This window comes from Stenella coeruleoalba, assembly GCF_951394435.1.
Source record: "Stenella coeruleoalba genome assembly, chromosome: 6".
Lineage (NCBI taxonomy): Eukaryota > Metazoa > Chordata > Mammalia > Artiodactyla > Delphinidae > Stenella > Stenella coeruleoalba.
Window position 1 is genome coordinate 20744945 of NC_137151.1, and position 19311 is coordinate 20764255.

Here is a 19311-nt window from a genome sequence, read left to right on the forward strand (position 1 = left end):
CTCCCCACTTGGAGAGTCAGTCCCTTTAACCTCCTGTTTGGCCCAGTTTGCAATTTCTGCGGAAGATGAACAGGAATAGCGAGAACCAATGAGAGGCTAGCTGGAGGTGTCTGGACGGGCAAATTTAACTCTCATTTCCCACCAGGAAGAGGAATTAACCAAAGGCTCAGCATGCCGGGCCGGAACCAGATTAGGGCCTGAAGCCATCCTGTGGTGTTGCGGCCAGGTCACAAGAAAGCGAGTTGAAGAAAGGAGCTCAGGGGCACTGTAATTCACAAACCTGCAGAGTTATAAATGACAGCTATCGTCCAAAAATAGACTGAAGTAAGGCTGCCAAGAGGACTTGAAAGCGGGGCAGAATTGCGGGAAACCGATTTCAGGAGGTAGACTGGAATTGCATTGAAAGCATAGGAAAAGAGGCAGAACGTCCACAATGATGCACTTGGCCAAAAAGGGCGTATGCGTTTTTTCCTGAATATATTCAGGAAAAAACGCACATGCCCTTTTTGGCCAACCAAGCAAGCTTGCAAAGGAAATCTGCACTACAATGAAGTCTCACTTCCCCCCGGTCAAAAGGGCCATCTGAAAAAAGTGTAAAATCCAGAAAGGCAGGACAGGCCATGGAGAACTGGGAGCCTTGTTATGCTGATGGGCGGGATGTAAATTGCCAACAACCACTCGGGAGAAGTGTATGGTGTTTCCTGAAACATCTAAAAAACAAAGCAACAGAGCCTAGGGCACTTCCACTTATGGTCCTATAGCTTAGGGAAATTAAAATCAAAAAGACACAGCCACCCCAAAGTTTGGAACGGCTCTGTTTACAAGAACCTCGTTTACAGTACAAGTTCAACATCGCAGAAAGTGAAAAATGGATAAAGAAGTTGTGGTATTCACTTACAAAGCAATATCACTCAGCAATGAAATCTATGTCATCAGGCCCTTAGCAGCACAATGAGTGGATTCAGGTATGATGATTCTAACTGAAATAAGTCACACAGAAAAAGAAACATCATAAGATATCAGTAATACACGGAATGGAAACTTGGCTACACAGGAACTGAATTACAGAACAGAACAGGGTCTCAAATTTAGAAAACCAACTTATGCTTGCTTAAGGGTAAAGGTGAGTTGGGGTGCTGCATAAAACCAGAGATTGAAATGAGCACAGATAAAGTTCCTTAAGCCAAATATGGAATAGACAAGAGCTACTCCTTGCTCGACGAAATGGACTCAACACCGCATATTAAACGCCTAAGAATGTACCTGACTTGTAAGTATCTTAAAACCTATGGATTGCTATGTCTCCGAAAGAGAATCAAGCATGTGTACAGGGGCATAAACGCAGCAGTGATAGGATTGGAGAGGTTCGGTGAGCAAATGAAGACCCTTTGAAGTCATATTGCATGGTACCCATTCCACGGGTTTCAACTACCCAGGTTTAAGGTATTCTTCCTTCAGCTAAAACATGCATGTGGAACCTAGAGTATGATCAACCATGTGATCGGGAGACGTGTTCAAATATGTCTCAGTTTTCCTCCCCTGGTACTCGGGTACAACATTCCAGACGCTTTACTAACACTCTCCCCACTTGGAGAGTCAGTCCCTTTAACCTCCTGTTTGGCCCAGTTTGCAATTTCTGCGGAAGATGAACAGGAATAGCGAGAACCAATGAGAGGCTAGCTGGAGGTGTCTGGACGGGCAAATTTAACTCTCATTTCCCACCAGGAAGAGGAATTAACCAAAGGCTCAGCATGCCGGGCCGGAACCAGATTAGGGCCTGAAGCCATCCTGCGGTGTTGCGGCCAGGTCACAAGAAAGCGAGTTGAAGAAAGGAGCTCAGGGGCACTGTAATTCACAAACCTGCAGAGTTATAAATGACAGCTATCGTCCAAAAATAGACTGAAGTAAGGCTGCCAAGAGGACTTGAAAGCAGGGCAGAATTGCAGGAATCCGATTTCAGGAGGTAGACTGGAATTGCATTGAAAGCATAGGAAAAGAGGCAGAACGTCCACAATGATGCACTTGGCCAAAAAGGGCGTATGCGTTTTTTCCTGAATATATTCAGGAAAAAACGCATACGCCCTTTTTGGCCAACCAAGCAAGCTTGCAAAGGAAATCTGCACTACAATGAAGTCTCACTTCCCCCCGGTCAAAAGGGCCATCTGAAAAAAGTGTAAAATCCAGAAAGGCAGGACAGGCCATGGAGAACTGGGAGCCTTGTTATGCTGATGGGCGGGATGTAAGTTGCCAACAGACACTCGGGAGAAGTGTATGGTGTTTCCTGAAACATCTAAAAAACAAAGCAACAGAGCCTAGGGCACTGCCACTTATGGTCCTATAGCTTAGGGAAATTAAAATCAAAAAGACACAGCCACCCCAAAGTTTGGGACGCCTCTGTTTACAAGAAACTCGTTTACAGTACAAGTTCAACATCGCAGAAAGTGAAAAATGGATAAAGAAGTTGTGGTATTTACTTACAAAGCAATATCACTCAGCAATGAAATCTATGTCATCAGGCCCTTAGCATCACAATGAGTGGATTCAGGTATGATGATTCTAACTGAAATAAGTCACACAGAAAAAGAAACATCATAAGATATCAGTAATACACGGAATGTAAACTTGGCTACACAGGAACTGAATTACAGAACAGAAGAGGGTCTCAAATTTAGAAAACCAACTTATGCTTGCTTAAGGGGAAAGGTGAGTTGGGGTGCTGCATAAAACCAGAGATTGAAATGAGCACAGATAAAGTTCCTTAAGTCAAATATGGAATAGAGAAGAGCTACTCCTTGCTCAATGAAATGGACTCAACACCGCATATTAAACGCCTAAGAATGTACCTGACTAGTAAGTATCGTAAAACCTATGGATTGCTATGTCTCCAAAAGAGAATCAAGCATGTGTACAGGGGCATAAACGCAGCAGCGATAGGACTGGAGAGGTTCGGTGAGCAAATGAAGACCCTTTGAAGTCATATTGCATGGTACCCATTACACGGGTCTCAACTCTCCAGGTTTAAGGTATTCTTCCTTCAGCTAAAACATGCATGTGGAACCCAAGTATGATCAACCATGTGAACGGGAGACGTGTTCAAATATGTCTCAGTTTTCCTCCCCTGGTACTCGGGTGCAACATTCCAGACGCTTTACTAACACTCTCCCCACTTGGAGAGTCAGTGCTTTAACCTCCTGTTTGGCCCAGTTTGCAATTTCTGCGGAAGATGAACAGGAATAGCGAGAACCAATGAGAGGCTAGCTGGAGGTGTCTGGACGGGCAAATTTAACTCTCATTTCCCACCAGGAAGAGGAAATAACCAAAGGCTCAGCGTGCCGTACCGGAACCAGATTAGGCCTGAAGCCATCCTGCGGTGTTGCGGCCAGCTCAAAAGAAAGCGAGTTGAAGAAAGGAGCTCAGGGGCACTGTAATTCACAAACCTGCAGAGTTATAAATGACAGCTATCGTCCAAAAATATACTGAAGTAAGGCTGCCAAGAGGACTTGAAAGCGGGGAAGAATTGCAGGAAACCGATTTCAGGAGGTAGACTGGAATTGCATTGAAAGCATAGGAAAAGAGGCAGAACGTCCACAATGATGCACTTGGCCAAAAAGGGCGTATGCGTTTTTTCCTGAATATATTCAGGAAAAAACGCATACGCCCTTTTTGGCCAACCAAGCAAGCTTGCAAAGGAAATCTGCACTACAATGAAGTCTCACTTCCCCCCGGTCAAAAGGGCCATCTGAAAAAAATGTAAAATCCAGAAAGGCAGGACAGGCCATGGAGAACAGGGAGCCTTGTTATGCTGATGGGCGGGATGTAAATTGCCAACAACCACTCCGGAGAAGTGTATGGTGTTTCCTGAAACATCTAAAAAACAAAGCAACAGAGCCTACGGCACTTCCACTTATGGTCCTATAGCTTAGGGAAATTAAAATCAAAAAGACACAGCCACCCCAAAGTTTGGAACAGCTCTGTTTACAAGAACCTCGTTTACAGTACAAGTTCAACATCGCAGAAAGTGAAAAATGGATAAAGAAGTTGTGGTATTCACTTACAAAGCAATATCACTCAGCAATGAAATCTATGTCATCAGGCCCTTAGCAGCACAATGAGTGGATTTAGGTATGATGATTCTAACTGAAGTAAGTCACACAGAAAAAGAAACATCATAAGATATCAGTAATACACGGAATGGAAACTTGGCTACACAGGAACGGAATTACAGAACAGAACAGGGTCTCAAATTTAGAAAACCAACTTATGCTTGCTTAAGGGTAAAGGTGAGTTGGGGTGCTGCATAAAACCAGAGATTGAAATGAGCACAGATAAAGTTCCTTAAGCCAAATATGGAATAGACAAGAGCTGCTACTTGCTCAACGAAATGGACTCAACACCGCATATTAAACGCCTAAGAATGTACCTGACTTGTAAGTATCTTAAAACCTATGGATTGCTATGTCTCCGAAAGAGAATCAAGCATGTGTACAGGGGCATAAACGCAGCAGTGATAGGATTGGAGAGGTTCGGTGAGCAAATGAAGACCCTTTGAAGTCATATTGCATGGTACCCATTCCACGGGTTTCAACTACCCAGGTTTAAAGTATTCTTCCTTCAGCTAAAACATGCATGTGGAACCCAGAGTATGATCAACCATGTGATCGGGAGACGTGTTCAAATATGTCTCAGTTTTCCTCCCCTGGTACTCGGGTACAACATTCCAGACGCTTTACTAACACTCTCCCCACTTGGAGAGTCAGTCCCTTTAACCTCCTGTTTGGCCCAGTTTGCAATTTCTGCGGAAGATGAACAGGAATAGCGAGAACCAATGAGAGGCTAGCTGGAGGTGTCTGGACGGGCAAATTTAACTCTCATTTCCCACCAGGAAGAGGAATTAACCAAAGGCTCAGCATGCCGGGCCGGAACCAGATTAGGGCCTGAAGCCATCCTGCGGTGTTGCGGCCAGGTCACAAGAAAGCGAGTTGAAGAAAGGAGCTCAGGGTCACTGTAATTCACAAACCTGCAGAGTTATAAATGACAGCTATCGTCCAAAAATAGACTGAAGTAAGGCTGCCAAGAGGACTTGAAAGCAGGGCAGAATTGCAGGAATCCGATTTCAGGAGGTAGACTGGAATTGCATTGAAAGCATAGGAAAAGAGGCAGAACGTCCACAATGATGCACTTGGCCAAAAAGGGCGTATGCGTTTTTTCCTGAATATATTCAGGAAAAAACGCATACGCCCTTTTTGGCCAACCAAGCAAGCTTGCAAAGGAAATCTGCACTACAATGAAGTCTCACTTCCCCCCGGTCAAAAGGGCCATCTGAAAAAAGTGTAAAATCCAGAAAGGCAGGACAGGCCATGGAGAACTGGGAGCCTTGTTATGCTGATGGGCGGGATGTAAGTTGCCAACAGACACTCGGGAGAAGTGTATGGTGTTTCCTGAAACATCTAAAAAACAAAGCAACAGAGCCTAGGGCACTGCCACTTATGGTCCTATAGCTTAGGGAAATTAAAATCAAAAAGACACAGCCACCCCAAAGTTTGGGACGCCTCTGTTTACAAGAAACTCGTTTACAGTACAAGTTCAACATCGCAGAAAGTGAAAAATGGATAAAGAAGTTGTGGTATTTACTTACAAAGCAATATCCCTCAGCAATGAAATCTATGTCATCAGGCCCTTAGCATCACAATGAGTGGATTCAGGTATGATGATTCTAACTGAAATAAGTCACACAGACAAAGAAACATCATAAGATATCAGTAATACACGGAATGTAAACTTGGCTACACAGGAACTGAATTACAGAACAGAACAGGGTCTCAAATTTAGAAAACCAACTTATGCTTGCTTAAGGGGAAAGGTGAGTTGGGGTGCTGCATAAAACCAGAGATTGAAATGAGCACAGATAAAGTTCCTTAAGTCAAATATGGAATAGACAAGAGCTACTCCTTGCTCAATGAAATGGACTCAACACCGCATATTAAACGCCTAAGAATGTACCTGACTAGTAAGTATCGTAAAACCTATGGATTGCTATGTCTCCAAAAGAGAATCAAGCATGTGTACAGGGGCATAAACGCAGCAGCGATAGGATTGGAGAGGTTCGGTGAGCAAATGAAGACCCTTTGAAGTCATATTGCATGGTACCCATTACACGGGTCTCAACTCTCCAGGTTTAAGGTATTCTTCCTTCAGCTAAAACATGCATGTGGAACCCAAGTATGATCAACCATGTGAATGGGAGACGTGTTCAAATATGTCTCAGTTTTCCTCCCCTGGTACTCGGGTGCAACATTCCAGACGCTTTACTAACACTCTCCCCACTTGGAGAGTCAGTGCTTTAACCTCCTGTTTGGCCCAGTTTGCAATTTCTGCGGAAGATGAACAGGAATAGCGAGAACCAATGAGAGGCTAGCTGGAGGTGTCTGGACGGGCAAATTTAACTCTCATTTCCCACCAGGAAGAGGAAATAACCAAAGGCTCAGCGTGCCGTACCGGAACCAGATTAGGCCTGAAGCCATCCTGCGGTGTTGCGGCCAGCTCAAAAGAAAGCGAGTTGAAGAAAGGAGCTCAGGGGCACTGTAATTCACAAACCTGCAGAGTTATAAATGACAGCTATCGTCCAAAAATATACTGAAGTAAGGCTGCCAAGAGGACTTGAAAGCGGGGAAGAATTGCAGGAAACCGATTTCAGGAGGTAGACTGGAATTGCATTGAAAGCATAGGAAAAGAGGCAGAACGTCCACAATGATGCACTTGGCCAAAAAGGGCGTATGCGTTTTTTCCTGAATATATTCAGGAAAAAACGCATACGCCCTTTTTGGCCAACCAAGCAAGCTTGCAAAGGAAATCTGCACTACAATGAAGTCTCACTTCCCCCCGGTCAAAAGGGCCATCTGAAAAAAATGTAAAATCCACAAAGGCAGGACAGGCCATGGAGAACAGGGAGCCTTGTTATGCTGATGGGCGGGATGTAAATTGCCAACAACCACTCCGGAGAAGTGTATGGTGTTTCCTGAAACATCTAAAAAACAAAGCAACAGAGCCTAGGGCACTTCAACTTATGGTCCTATAGCTTAGGGAAATTAAAATCAAAAAGACACAGCCACCCCAAAGTTTGGAACAGCTCTGTTTACAAGAACCTCGTTTACAGTACAAGTTCAACATCGCAGAAAGTGAAAAATGGATAAAGAAGTTGTGGTATTCACTTACAAAGCAATATCACTCAGCAATGAAATCTATGTCATCAGGCCCTTAGCAGCACAATGAGTGGATTTAGGTATGATGATTCTAACTGAAGTAAGTCACACAGAAAAAGAAACATCATAAGATAACAGTAATACACGGAATGGAAACTTGGCTACACAGGAACGGAATTACAGAACAGAACAGGGTCTCAAATTTAGAAAACCAACTTATGCTTGCTTAAGGGTAAAGGTGAGTTGGGGTGCTGCATAAAACCAGAGATTGAAATGAGCACAGATAAAGTTCCTTAAGCCAAATATGGAATAGACAAGAGCTACTCCTTGCTCAACGAAATGGACTCAACACCGCATATTAAACGCCTAAGAATGTACCTGACTTGTAAGTATCTTAAAACCTATGGATTGCTATGTCTCCGAAAGAGAATCAAGCATGTGTACAGGGGCATAAACGCAGCAGTGATAGGATTGGAGAGGTTCGGTGAGCAAATGAAGACCCTTTGAAGTCATATTGCATGGTACCCATTCCACGGGTTTCAACTACCCAGGTTTAAGGTATTCTTCCTTCAGCTAAAACATGCATGTGGAACCCAGAGTATGATCAACCATGTGATCGGGAGACGTGTTCAAATATGTCTCAGTTTTCCTCCCCTGGTACTCGGGTACAACATTCCAGACGCTTTACTAACACTCTCCCCACTTGGAGAGTCAGTCCCTTTAACCTCCTGTTTGGCCCAGTTTGCAATTTCTGCGGAAGATGAACAGGAATAGCGAGAACCAATGAGAGGCTAGCTGGAGGTGTCTGGACGGGCAAATTTAACTCTCATTTCCCACCAGGAAGAGGAATTAACCAAAGGCTCAGCATGCCGGGCCGGAACCAGATTAGGGCCTGAAGCCATCCTGCGGTGTTGCGGCCAGGTCACAAGAAAGCGAGTTGAAGAAAGGAGCTCAGGGTCACTGTAATTCACAAACCTGCAGAGTTATAAATGACAGCTATCGTCCAAAAATAGACTGAAGTAAGGCTGCCAAGAGGACTTGAAAGCAGGGCAGAATTGCAGGAATCCGATTTCAGGAGGTAGACTGGAATTGCATTGAAAGCATAGGAAAAGAGGCAGAACGTCCACAATGATGCACTTGGCCAAAAAGGGCGTATGCGTTTTTTCCTGAATATATTCAGGAAAAAACGCATACGCCCTTTTTGGCCAACCAAGCAAGCTTGCAAAGGAAATCTGCACTACAATGAAGTCTCACTTCTCCCCGGTCAAAAGGGCCATCTGAAAAAAGTGTAAAATCCAGAAAGGCAGGACAGGCCATGGAGAACTGGGAGCCTTGTTATGCTGATGGGCGGGATGTAAGTTGCCAACAGACACTTGGGAGAAGTGTATGGTGTTTCCTGAAACATCTAAAAAACAAAGCAACAGAGCCTAGGGCACTGCCACTTATGGTCCTATAGCTTAGGGAAATTAAAATCAAAAAGACACAGCCACCCCAAAGTTTGGGACGCCTCTGTTTACAAGAAACTCGTTTACAGTACAAGTTCAACATCGCAGAAAGTGAAAAATGGATAAAGAAGTTGTGGTATTTACTTACAAAGCAATATCCCTCAGCAATGAAATCTATGTCATCAGGCCCTTAGCATCACAATGAGTGGATTCAGGTATGATGATTCTAACTGAAATAAGTCACACAGACAAAGAAACATCATAAGATATCAGTAATACACGGAATGTAAACTTGGCTACACAGGAACTGAATTACAGAACAGAACAGGGTCTCAAATTTAGAAAACTAACTTATGCTTGCTTAAGGGGAAAGGTGAGTTGGGGTGCTGCATAAAACCAGAGATTGAAATGAGCACAGATAAAGTTCCTTAAGTCAAATATGGAATAGACAAGAGCTACTCCTTGCTCAATGAAATGGACTCAACACCGCATATTAAACGCCTAAGAATGTACCTGACTAGTAAGTATCGTAAAACCTATGGATTGCTATGTCTCCAAAAGAGAATCAAGCATGTGTACAGGGGCATAAACGCAGCAGCGATAGGATTGGAGAGGTTCGGTGAGCAAATGAAGACCCTTTGAAGTCATATTGCATGGTACCCATTACACGGGTCTCAACTCTCCAGGTTTAAGGTATTCTTCCTTCAGCTAAAACATGCATGTGGAACCCAAGTATGATCAACCATGTGAATGGGAGACGTGTTCAAATATGTCTCAGTTTTCCTCCCCTGGTACTCGGGTGCAACATTCCAGACGCTTTACTAACACTCTCCCCACTTGGAGAGTCAGTGCTTTAACCTCCTGTTTGGCCCAGTTTGCAATTTCTGCGGAAGATGAACAGGAATAGCGAGAACCAATGAGAGGCTAGCTGGAGGTGTCTGGACGGGCAAATTTAACTCTCATTTCCCACCAGGAAGAGGAAATAACCAAAGGCTCAGCGTGCCGTACCGGAACCAGATTAGGCCTGAAGCCATCCTGCGGTGTTGCGGCCAGCTCAAAAGAAAGCGAGTTGAAGAAAGGAGCTCAGGGGCACTGTAATTCACAAACCTGCAGAGTTATAAATGACAGCTATCGTCCAAAAATATACTGAAGTAAGGCTGCCAAGAGGACTTGAAAGCGGGGAAGAATTGCAGGAAACCGATTTCAGGAGGTAGACTGGAATTGCATTGAAAGCATAGGAAAAGAGGCAGAACGTCCACAATGATGCACTTGGCCAAAAAGGGCGTATGCGTTTTTTCCTGAATATATTCAGGAAAAAACGCATACGCCCTTTTTGGCCAACCAAGCAAGCTTGCAAAGGAAATCTGCACTACAATGAAGTCTCACTTCCCCCCGGTCAAAAGGGCCATCTGAAAAAAATGTAAAATCCAGAAAGGCAGGACAGGCCATGGAGAACTGGGAGCCTTGTTATGCTGATGGGCGGGATGTAAATTGCCAACAACCACTCCGGAGAAGTGTATGGTGTTTCCTGAAACATCTAAAAAACAAAGCAACAGAGCCTAGGGCACTTCCACTTATGGTCCTATAGCTTAGGGAAATTAAAATCAAAAAGACACAGCCACCCCAAAGTTTGGAACAGCTGTGTTTACAAGAACCTCGTTTACAGTACAAGTTCAACATCGCAGAAAGTGAAAAATGGATAAAGAAGTTGTGGTATTCACTTACAAAGCAATATCACTCAGCAATGAAATCTATGTCATCAGGCCCTTAGCAGCACAATGAGTGGATTTAGGTATGATGATTCTAACTGAAGTAAGTCACACAGAAAAAGAAACATCATAAGATATCAGTAATACACGGAATGGAAACTTGGCTACACAGGAACGGAATTACAGAACAGAAGAGGGTCTCAAATTTAGAAAACCAACTTATGCTTGCTTAAGGGTAAAGGTGAGTTGGGGTGCTGCATAAAACCAGAGATTGAAATGAGCACAGATAAAGTTCCTTAAGCCAAATATGGAATAGACAAGAGCTACTCCTTGCTCAACGAAATGGACTCAACACCGCATATTAAACGCCTAAGAATGTACCTGACTTGTAAGTATCTTAAAACCTATGGATTGCTATGTCTCCGAAAGAGAATCAAGCATGTGTACAGGGGCATAAACGCAGCAGTGATAGGATTGGAGAGGTTCGGTGAGCAAATGAAGACCCTTTGAAGTCATATTGCATGGTACCCATTCCACGGGTTTCAACTACCCAGGTTTAAGGTATTCTTCCTTCAGCTAAAACATGCATGTGGAACCTAGAGTATGATCAACCATGTGATCGGGAGACGTGTTCAAATATGTCTCAGTTTTCCTCCCCTGGTACTCGGGTACAACATTCCAGACGCTTTACTAACACTCTCCCCACTTGGAGAGTCAGTCCCTTTAACCTCCTGTTTGGCCCAGTTTGCAATTTCTGCGGAAGATGAACAGGAATAGCGAGAACCAATGAGAGGCTAGCTGGAGGTGTCTGGACGGGCAAATTTAACTCTCATTTCCCACCAGGAAGAGGAATTAACCAAAGGCTCAGCATGCCGGGCCGGAACCAGATTAGGGCCTGAAGCCATCCTGCGGTGTTGCGGCCAGGTCACAAGAAAGCGAGTTGAAGAAAGGAGCTCAGGGGCACTGTAATTCACAAACCTGCAGAGTTATAAATGACAGCTATCGTCCAAAAATAGACTGAAGTAAGGCTGCCAAGAGGACTTGAGAGCGGGGCAGAATTGCGGGAAAACGATTTCAGGAGGTAGACTGGAATTGCATTGAAAGCATAGGAAAAGAGGCAGAACGTCCACAATGATGCACTTGGTCAAAAAGGGCGTATGCGTTTTTTCCTGAATATATTCAGGAAAAAACGCATACGCCCTTTTTGGCCAACCAAGCAAGCTTGCAAAGGAAATCTGCACTACAATGAAGTCTCACTTCCCCCCGGTCAAAAGGGCCATCTGAAAAAAGTGTAAAATCCAGAAAGGCAGGACAGGCCATGAAGAACTGGGAGCCTTGTTATGCTGATGGGTGGGATGTAAATTGCCAACAACCACTCGGGAGAAGTGTATGGTGTTTCCTGAAACATCTAAAAAACAAAGCAACAGAGCCTATGGCACTTCCACTTATGGTCCTATAGCTTAGGGAAATTAAAATATAAAAGACACAGCCACCCCAAAGTTTGGGACGCCTCTGTTTACAAGAAACTCGTTTACAGTACAAGTTCAACATCGCAGAAAGTGAAAAATGGATAAAGAAGTTGTGGTATTTACTTACAAAGCAATATCACTCAGCAATGAAATCTATGTCATCAGGCCCTTAGCAGAACAATGAGTGGATTCAGGTATGATGATTCTAACTGAAATAAGTCACACAGAAAAAGAAACATCATAAGATATCTGTAATACACGGAATGGAAACTTGGCTACACAGGAACTGAATTACAGAACAGAACAGCGTCTCAAATTTAGAAAACCAACTTATGCTTGCTTAAGGGTAAAGGTGAGTTGGGGTGCTGCATAAAACCAGAGATTGAAATGAGCACAGATAAAGTTCCTTAAGCCAAATATGGAATAGACAAGAGCTACTCCTTGCTCAACGAAATGGACTCAACACCGCATATTAAACGCCTAAGAATGTACCTGACTTGTAAGTATCTTAAAACCTATGGATTGCTATGTCTCCGAAAGAGAATCAAGCATGTGTACAGGGGCATAAACGCAGCAGTGATAGGATTGGAGAGGTTCGGTGAGCAAATGAAGACCCTTTGAAGTCATATTGCATGGTACCCATTCCACGGGTTTCAACTACCCAGGTTTAAGGTATTCTTCCTTCAGCTAAAACATGCATGTGGAACCTAGAGTATGATCAACCATGGGATCGGGAGACGTGTTCAAATATGTCTCAGTTTTCCTCCCCTGGTACTCGGGTGCAACATTCCAGACGCTTTACTAACACTCTCCCCACTTGGAGAGTCAGTGCTTTAACCTCCTGTTTGGCCCAGTTTGCAATTTCTGCGGAAGATGAACAGGAATAGCGAGAACCAATGAGAGGCTAGCTGGAGGTGTCTGGACGGGCAAATTTAACTCTCATTTCCCACCAGGAAGAGGAAATAACCAAAGGCTCAGCGTGCCGTACCGGAACCAGATTAGGCCTGAAGCCATCCTGCGGTGTTGCGGCCAGGTCACAAGAAAGCGAGTTGAAGAAAGGAGCTCAGGGGCACTGTAATTCACAAACCTGCAGAGTTATAAATGACAGCTATCGTCCAAAAATATACTGAAGTAAGGCTGCCAAGAGGACTTGAAAGCGGGGAAGAATTGCAGGAAACCGATTTCAGGAGGTAGACTGGAATTGCATTGAAAGCATAGGAAAAGAGGCAGAACGTCCACAATGATGCACTTGGCCAAAAAGGGCGTATGCGTTTTTTCCTGAATATATTCAGGAAAAAACGCATACGCCCTTTTTGGCCAACCAAGCAAGCTTGCAAAGGAAATCTGCACTACAATGAAGTCTCACTTCCCCCCGGTCAAAAGGGCCATCTGAAAAAAATGTAAAATCCAGAAAGGCAGGACAGGCCATGGAGAACAGGGAGCCTTGTTATGCTGATGGGCGGGATGTAAATTGCCAACAACCACTCCGGAGAAGTGTATGGTGTTTCCTGAAACATCTAAAAAACAAAGCAACAGAGCCTAGGGAACTTCCACTTATGGTCCTATAGCTTAGGGAAATTAAAATCAAAAAGACACAGCCACCCCAAAGTTTGGAACAGCTCTGTTTACAAGAACCTCGTTTACAGTACAAGTTCAACATCGCAGAAAGTGAAAAATGGATAAAGAAGTTGTGGTATTCACTTACAAAGCAATATCACTCAGCAATGAAATCTATGTCATCAGGCCCTTAGCATCACAATGAGTGGATTCAGGTATGATGATTCTAACTGAAATAAGTCACACAGACAAAGAAACATCATAAGATATCAGTAATACACGGAATGTAAACTTGGCTACACAGGAACTGAATTACAGAACAGAACAGGGTCTCAAATTTAGAAAACCAACTTATGCTTGCTTAAGGGGAAAGGTGAGTTGGGGTGCTGCATAAAACCAGAGATTGAAATGAGCACAGATAAAGTTCCTTAAGTCAAATATGGAATAGACAAGAGCTACTCCTTGCTCAATGAAATGGACTCAACACCGCATATTAAACGCCTAAGAATGTACCTGACTAGTAGGTATCGTAAAACCTATGGATTGCTATGTCTCCAAAAGAGAATCAAGCATGTGTACAGGGGCATAAACGCAGCAGCGATAGGATTGGAGAGGTTCGGTGAGCAAATGAAGACCCTTTGAAGTCATATTGCATGGTACCCATTCCACGGGTTTCAACTACCCAGGTTTAAGGTATTCTTCCTTCAGCTAAAACATGCATGTGGAACCTAGAGTATGATCAACCATGTGATCGGGAGACGTGTTCAAATATGTCTCAGTTTTCCTCCCCTGGTACTCGGGTACAACAATCCAGACGCTTTACTAACACTCTCCCCACTTGGAGAGTCAGTCCCTTTAACCTCCTGTTTGGCCCAGTTTGCAATTTCTGCGGAAGATGAACAGGAATAGCGAGAACCAATGAGAGGCTAGCTGGAGGTGTCTGGACGGGCAAATTTAACTCTCATTTCCCACCAGGAAGAGGAATTAACCAAAGGCTCAGCATGCCGGGCCGGAACCAGATTAGGGCCTGAAGCCATCCTGCGGTGTTGCGGCCAGGTCACAAGAAAGCGAGTTGAAGAAAGGAGCTCAGGGTCACTGTAATTCACAAACCTGCAGAGTTATAAATGACAGCTATCGTCCAAAAATAGACTGAAGTAAGGCTGCCAAGAGGACTTGAAAGCAGGGCAGAATTGCAGGAATCCGATTTCAGGAGGTAGACTGGAATTGCATTGAAAGCATAGGAAAAGAGGCAGAACGTCCACAATGATGCACTTGGCCAAAAAGGGCGTATGCGTTTTTTCCTGAATATATTCAGGAAAAAACGCATACGCCCTTTTTGGCCAACCAAGCAAGCTTGCAAAGGAAATCTGCACTACAATGAAGTCTCACTTCCCCCTGGTCAAAAGGGCCATCTGAAAAAAGTGTAAAATCCAGAAAGGCAGGACAGGCCATGGAGAACTGGGAGCCTTGTTATGCTGATGGGCGGGATGTAAGTTGCCAACAGACACTCGGGAGAAGTGTATGGTGTTTCCTGAAACATCTAAAAAACAAAGCAACAGAGCCTAGGGCACTGCCACTTATGGTCCTATAGCTTAGGGAAATTAAAATCAAAAAGACACAGCCACCCCAAAGTTTGGGACGCCTCTGTTTACAAGAAACTCGTTTACAGTACAAGTTCAACATCGCAGAAAGTGAAAAATGGATAAAGAAGTTGTGGTATTTACTTACAAAGCAATATCCCTCAGCAATGAAATCTATGTCATCAGGCCCTTAGCATCACAATGAGTGGATTCAGGTATGATGATTCTAACTGAAATAAGTCACACAGACAAAGAAACATCATAAGATATCAGTAATACACGGAATGTAAACTTGGCTACACAGGAACTGAATTACAGAACAGAACAGGGTCTCAAATTTAGAAAACCAACTTATGCTTGCTTAAGGGGAAAGGTGAGTTGGGGTGCTGCATAAAACCAGAGATTGAAATGAGCACAGATAAAGTTCCTTAAGTCAAATATGGAATAGACAAGAGCTACTCCTTGCTCAATGAAATGGACTCAACACCGCATATTAAACGCCTAAGAATGTACCTGACTAGTAAGTATCGTAAAACCTATGGATTGCTATGTCTCCAAAAGAGAATCAAGCATGTGTACAGGGGCATAAACGCAGCAGCGATAGGATTGGAGAGGTTCGGTGAGCAAATGAAGACCCTTTGAAGTCATATTGCATGGTACCCATTACACGGGTCTCAACTCTCCAGGTTTAAGGTATTCTTCCTTCAGCTAAAACATGCATGTGGAACCCAAGTATGATCAACCATGTGAATGGGAGACGTGTTCAAATATGTCTCAGTTTTCCTCCCCTGGTACTCGGGTGCAACATTCCAGACGCTTTACTAACACTCTCCCCACTTGGAGAGTCAGTGCTTTAACCTCCTGTTTGGCCCAGTTTGCAATTTCTGCGGAAGATGAACAGGAATAGCGAGAACCAATGAGAGGCTAGCTGGAGGTGTCTGGACGGGCAAATTTAACTCTCATTTCCCACCAGGAAGAGGAAATAACCAAAGGCTCAGCGTGCCGTACCGGAACCAGATTAGGCCTGAAGCCATCCTGCGGTGTTGCGGCCAGCTCAAAAGAAAGCGAGTTGAAGAAAGGAGCTCAGGGGCACTGTAATTCACAAACCTGCAGAGTTATAAATGACAGCTATCGTCCAAAAATATACTGAAGTAAGGCTGCCAAGAGGACTTGAAAGCGGGGAAGAATTGCAGGAAACCGATTTCAGGAGGTAGACTGGAATTGCATTGAAAGCATAGGAAAAGAGGCAGAACGTCCACAATGATGCACTTGGCCAAAAAGGGCGTATGCGTTTTTTCCTGAATATATTCAGGAAAAAACGCATACGCCCTTTTTGGCCAACCAAGCAAGCTTGCAAAGGAAATCTGCACTACAATGAAGTCTCACTTCCCCCCGGTCAAAAGGGCCATCTGAAAAAAATGTAAAATCCAGAAAGGCAGGACAGGCCATGGAGAACTGGGAGCCTTGTTATGCTGATGGGCGGGATGTAAATTGCCAACAACCACTCCGGAGAAGTGTATGGTGTTTCCTGAAACATCTAAAAAACAAAGCAACAGAGCCTAGGGCACTTCCACTTATGGTCCTATAGCTTAGGGAAATTAAAATCAAAAAGACACAGCCACCCCAAAGTTTGGAACAGCTCTGTTTACAAGAACCTCGTTTACAGTACAAGTTCAACATCGCAGAAAGTGAAAAATGGATAAAGAAGTTGTGGTATTCACTTACAAAGCAATATCACTCAGCAATGAAATCTATGTCATCAGGCCCTTAGCAGCACAATGAGTGGATTTAGGTATGATGATTCTAACTGAAGTAAGTCACACAGAAAAAGAAACATCATAAGATATCAGTAATACACGGAATGGAAACTTGGCTACACAGGAACGGAATTACAGAACAGAACAGGGTCTCAAATTTAGAAAACCAACTTATGCTTGCTTAAGGGTAAAGGTGAGTTGGGGTGCTGCATAAAACCAGAGATTGAAATGAGCACAGATAAAGTTCCTTAAGCCAAATATGGAATAGACAAGAGCTACTCCTTGCTCAACGAAATGGACTCAACACCGCATATTAAACGCCTAAGAATGTACCTGACTTGTAAGTATCTTAAAACCTATGGATTGCTATGTCTCCGAAAGAGAATCAAGCATGTGTACAGGGGCATAAACGCAGCAGTGATAGGATTGGAGAGGTTCGGTGAGCAAATGAAGACCCTTTGAAGTCATATTGCATGGTACCCATTCCACGGGTTTCAACTACCCAGGTTTAAGGTATTCTTCCTTCAGCTAAAACATGCATGTGGAACCTAGAGTATGATCAACCATGTGATCGGGAGACGTGTTCAAATATGTCTCAGTTTTCCTCCCCTGGTACTCGGGTACAACATTCCAGACGCTTTACTAACACTCTCCCCACTTGGAGAGTCAGTCCCTTTAACCTCCTGTTTGGCCCAGTTTGCAATTTCTGCGGAAGATGAACAGGAATAGCGAGAACCAATGAGAGGCTAGCTGGAGGTGTCTGGACGGGCAAATTTAACTCTCATTTCCCACCAGGAAGAGGAATTAACCAAAGGCTCAGCATGCCGGGCCGGAACCAGATTAGGGCCTGAAGCCATCCTGCGGTGTTGCGGCCAGGTCACAAGAAAGCGAGTTGAAGAAAGGAGCTCAGGGGCACTGTAATGCACAAACCTGCAGAGTTATAAATGACAGCTATCGTCCAAAAATATACTGAAGTAAGGCTGCCAAGAGGACTTGAAAGCGGGGAAGAATTGCAGGAAACCGATTTCAGGAGGTAGACTGGAATTGCATTGAAAGCATAGGAAAAGAGGCAGAACGTCCACAATGATGCACTTGGCCAAAAAGGGCGTATGCGTTTTTTCCTGAATATATTCAGGAAAAAACGCATACGCCCTTTTTGGCCAACCAAGCAAGCTTGCAAAGGAAATCTGCACTACAATGAAGTCTCACTTCCCCCCGGTCAAAAGGGCCATCTGAAAAAAATGTAAAATCCAGAAAGGCAGGACAGGCCATGGAGAACTGGGAGCCTTGTTATGCTGATGGACGGGATGTAAATTGCCAACAACCACTGGGGAGAAGTGTATGGTGTTTCCTAAAACATCTAAAAAACAAAGCAACAGAACCTAGGGCACTTCCACTTATGGTTCTATAGCTTAGGGAAATTAAAATCAAAAAGACACAGCCACCCCAAAGTTTGGAACGGCTCTGTTTACAAGAACCTCGTTTACAGTACAAGTTCAACATCGCAGAAAGTGAAAAATGGATAAAGAAGTTGTGGTATTTACTTACAAAGCAATATCACTCAGCAATGAAATCTGTGTCATCAGGCCCTTAGCAGCACAATGAGTGGATTCAGGTATGATGATTCTAACTGAAGTAAGTCACACAGAAAAAGAAACATCATAAGATATCAGTAATACACGGAATGGAAACTTGGCTACACAGGAACGGAATTACAGAACAGAACAGGGTCTCAAATTTAGAAAACCAACTTATGCTTGCTTAAGGGTAAAGGTGAGTTGGGGTGCTGCATAAAACCAGAGATTGAAATGAGCACAGATAAAGTTCCTTAAGCCAAATATGGAATAGACAAGAGCTACTCCTTGCTCAACGAAATGGACTCAACACCGCATATTAAACGCCTAAGAATGTACCTGACTTGTAAGTATCTTAAAACCTATGGATTGCTATGTCTCCGAAAGAGAATCAAGCATGTGTACAGGGGCATAAACGCAGCAGTGATAGGATTGGAGAGGTTCGGTGAGCAAATGAAGACCCTTTGAAGTCATATTGCATGGTACCCATTCCACGGGTTTCAACTACCCAGGTTTAAGGTATTCTTCCTTCAGCTAAAACATGCATGTGGAACCTAGAGTATGATCAACCATGTGATCGGGAGACGTGTTCAAATATGTCTCAGTTTTCCTCCCCTGGTACTCGGGTACAACATTCCAGACGCTTTACTAACACTCTCCCCACTTGGAGAGTCAGTCCCTTTAACCTCCTGTTTGGCCCAGTTTGCAATTTCTGCGGAAGATGAACAGGAATAGCGAGAACCAATGAGAGGCTAGCTGGAGGTGTCTGGACGGGCAAATTTAACTCTCATTTCCCACCAGGAAGAGGAATTAACCAAAGGCTCAGCATGCCGGGCCGGAACCAGATTAGGGCCTGAAGCCATCCTGCGGTGTTGCGGCCAGGTCACAAGAAAGCGAGTTGAAGAAAGGAGCTCAGGGGCACTGTAATGCACAAACCTGCAGAGTTATAAATGACAGCTATCGTCCAAAAATATACTGAAGTAAGGCTGCCAAGAGGACTTGAAAGCGGGGAAGAATTGCA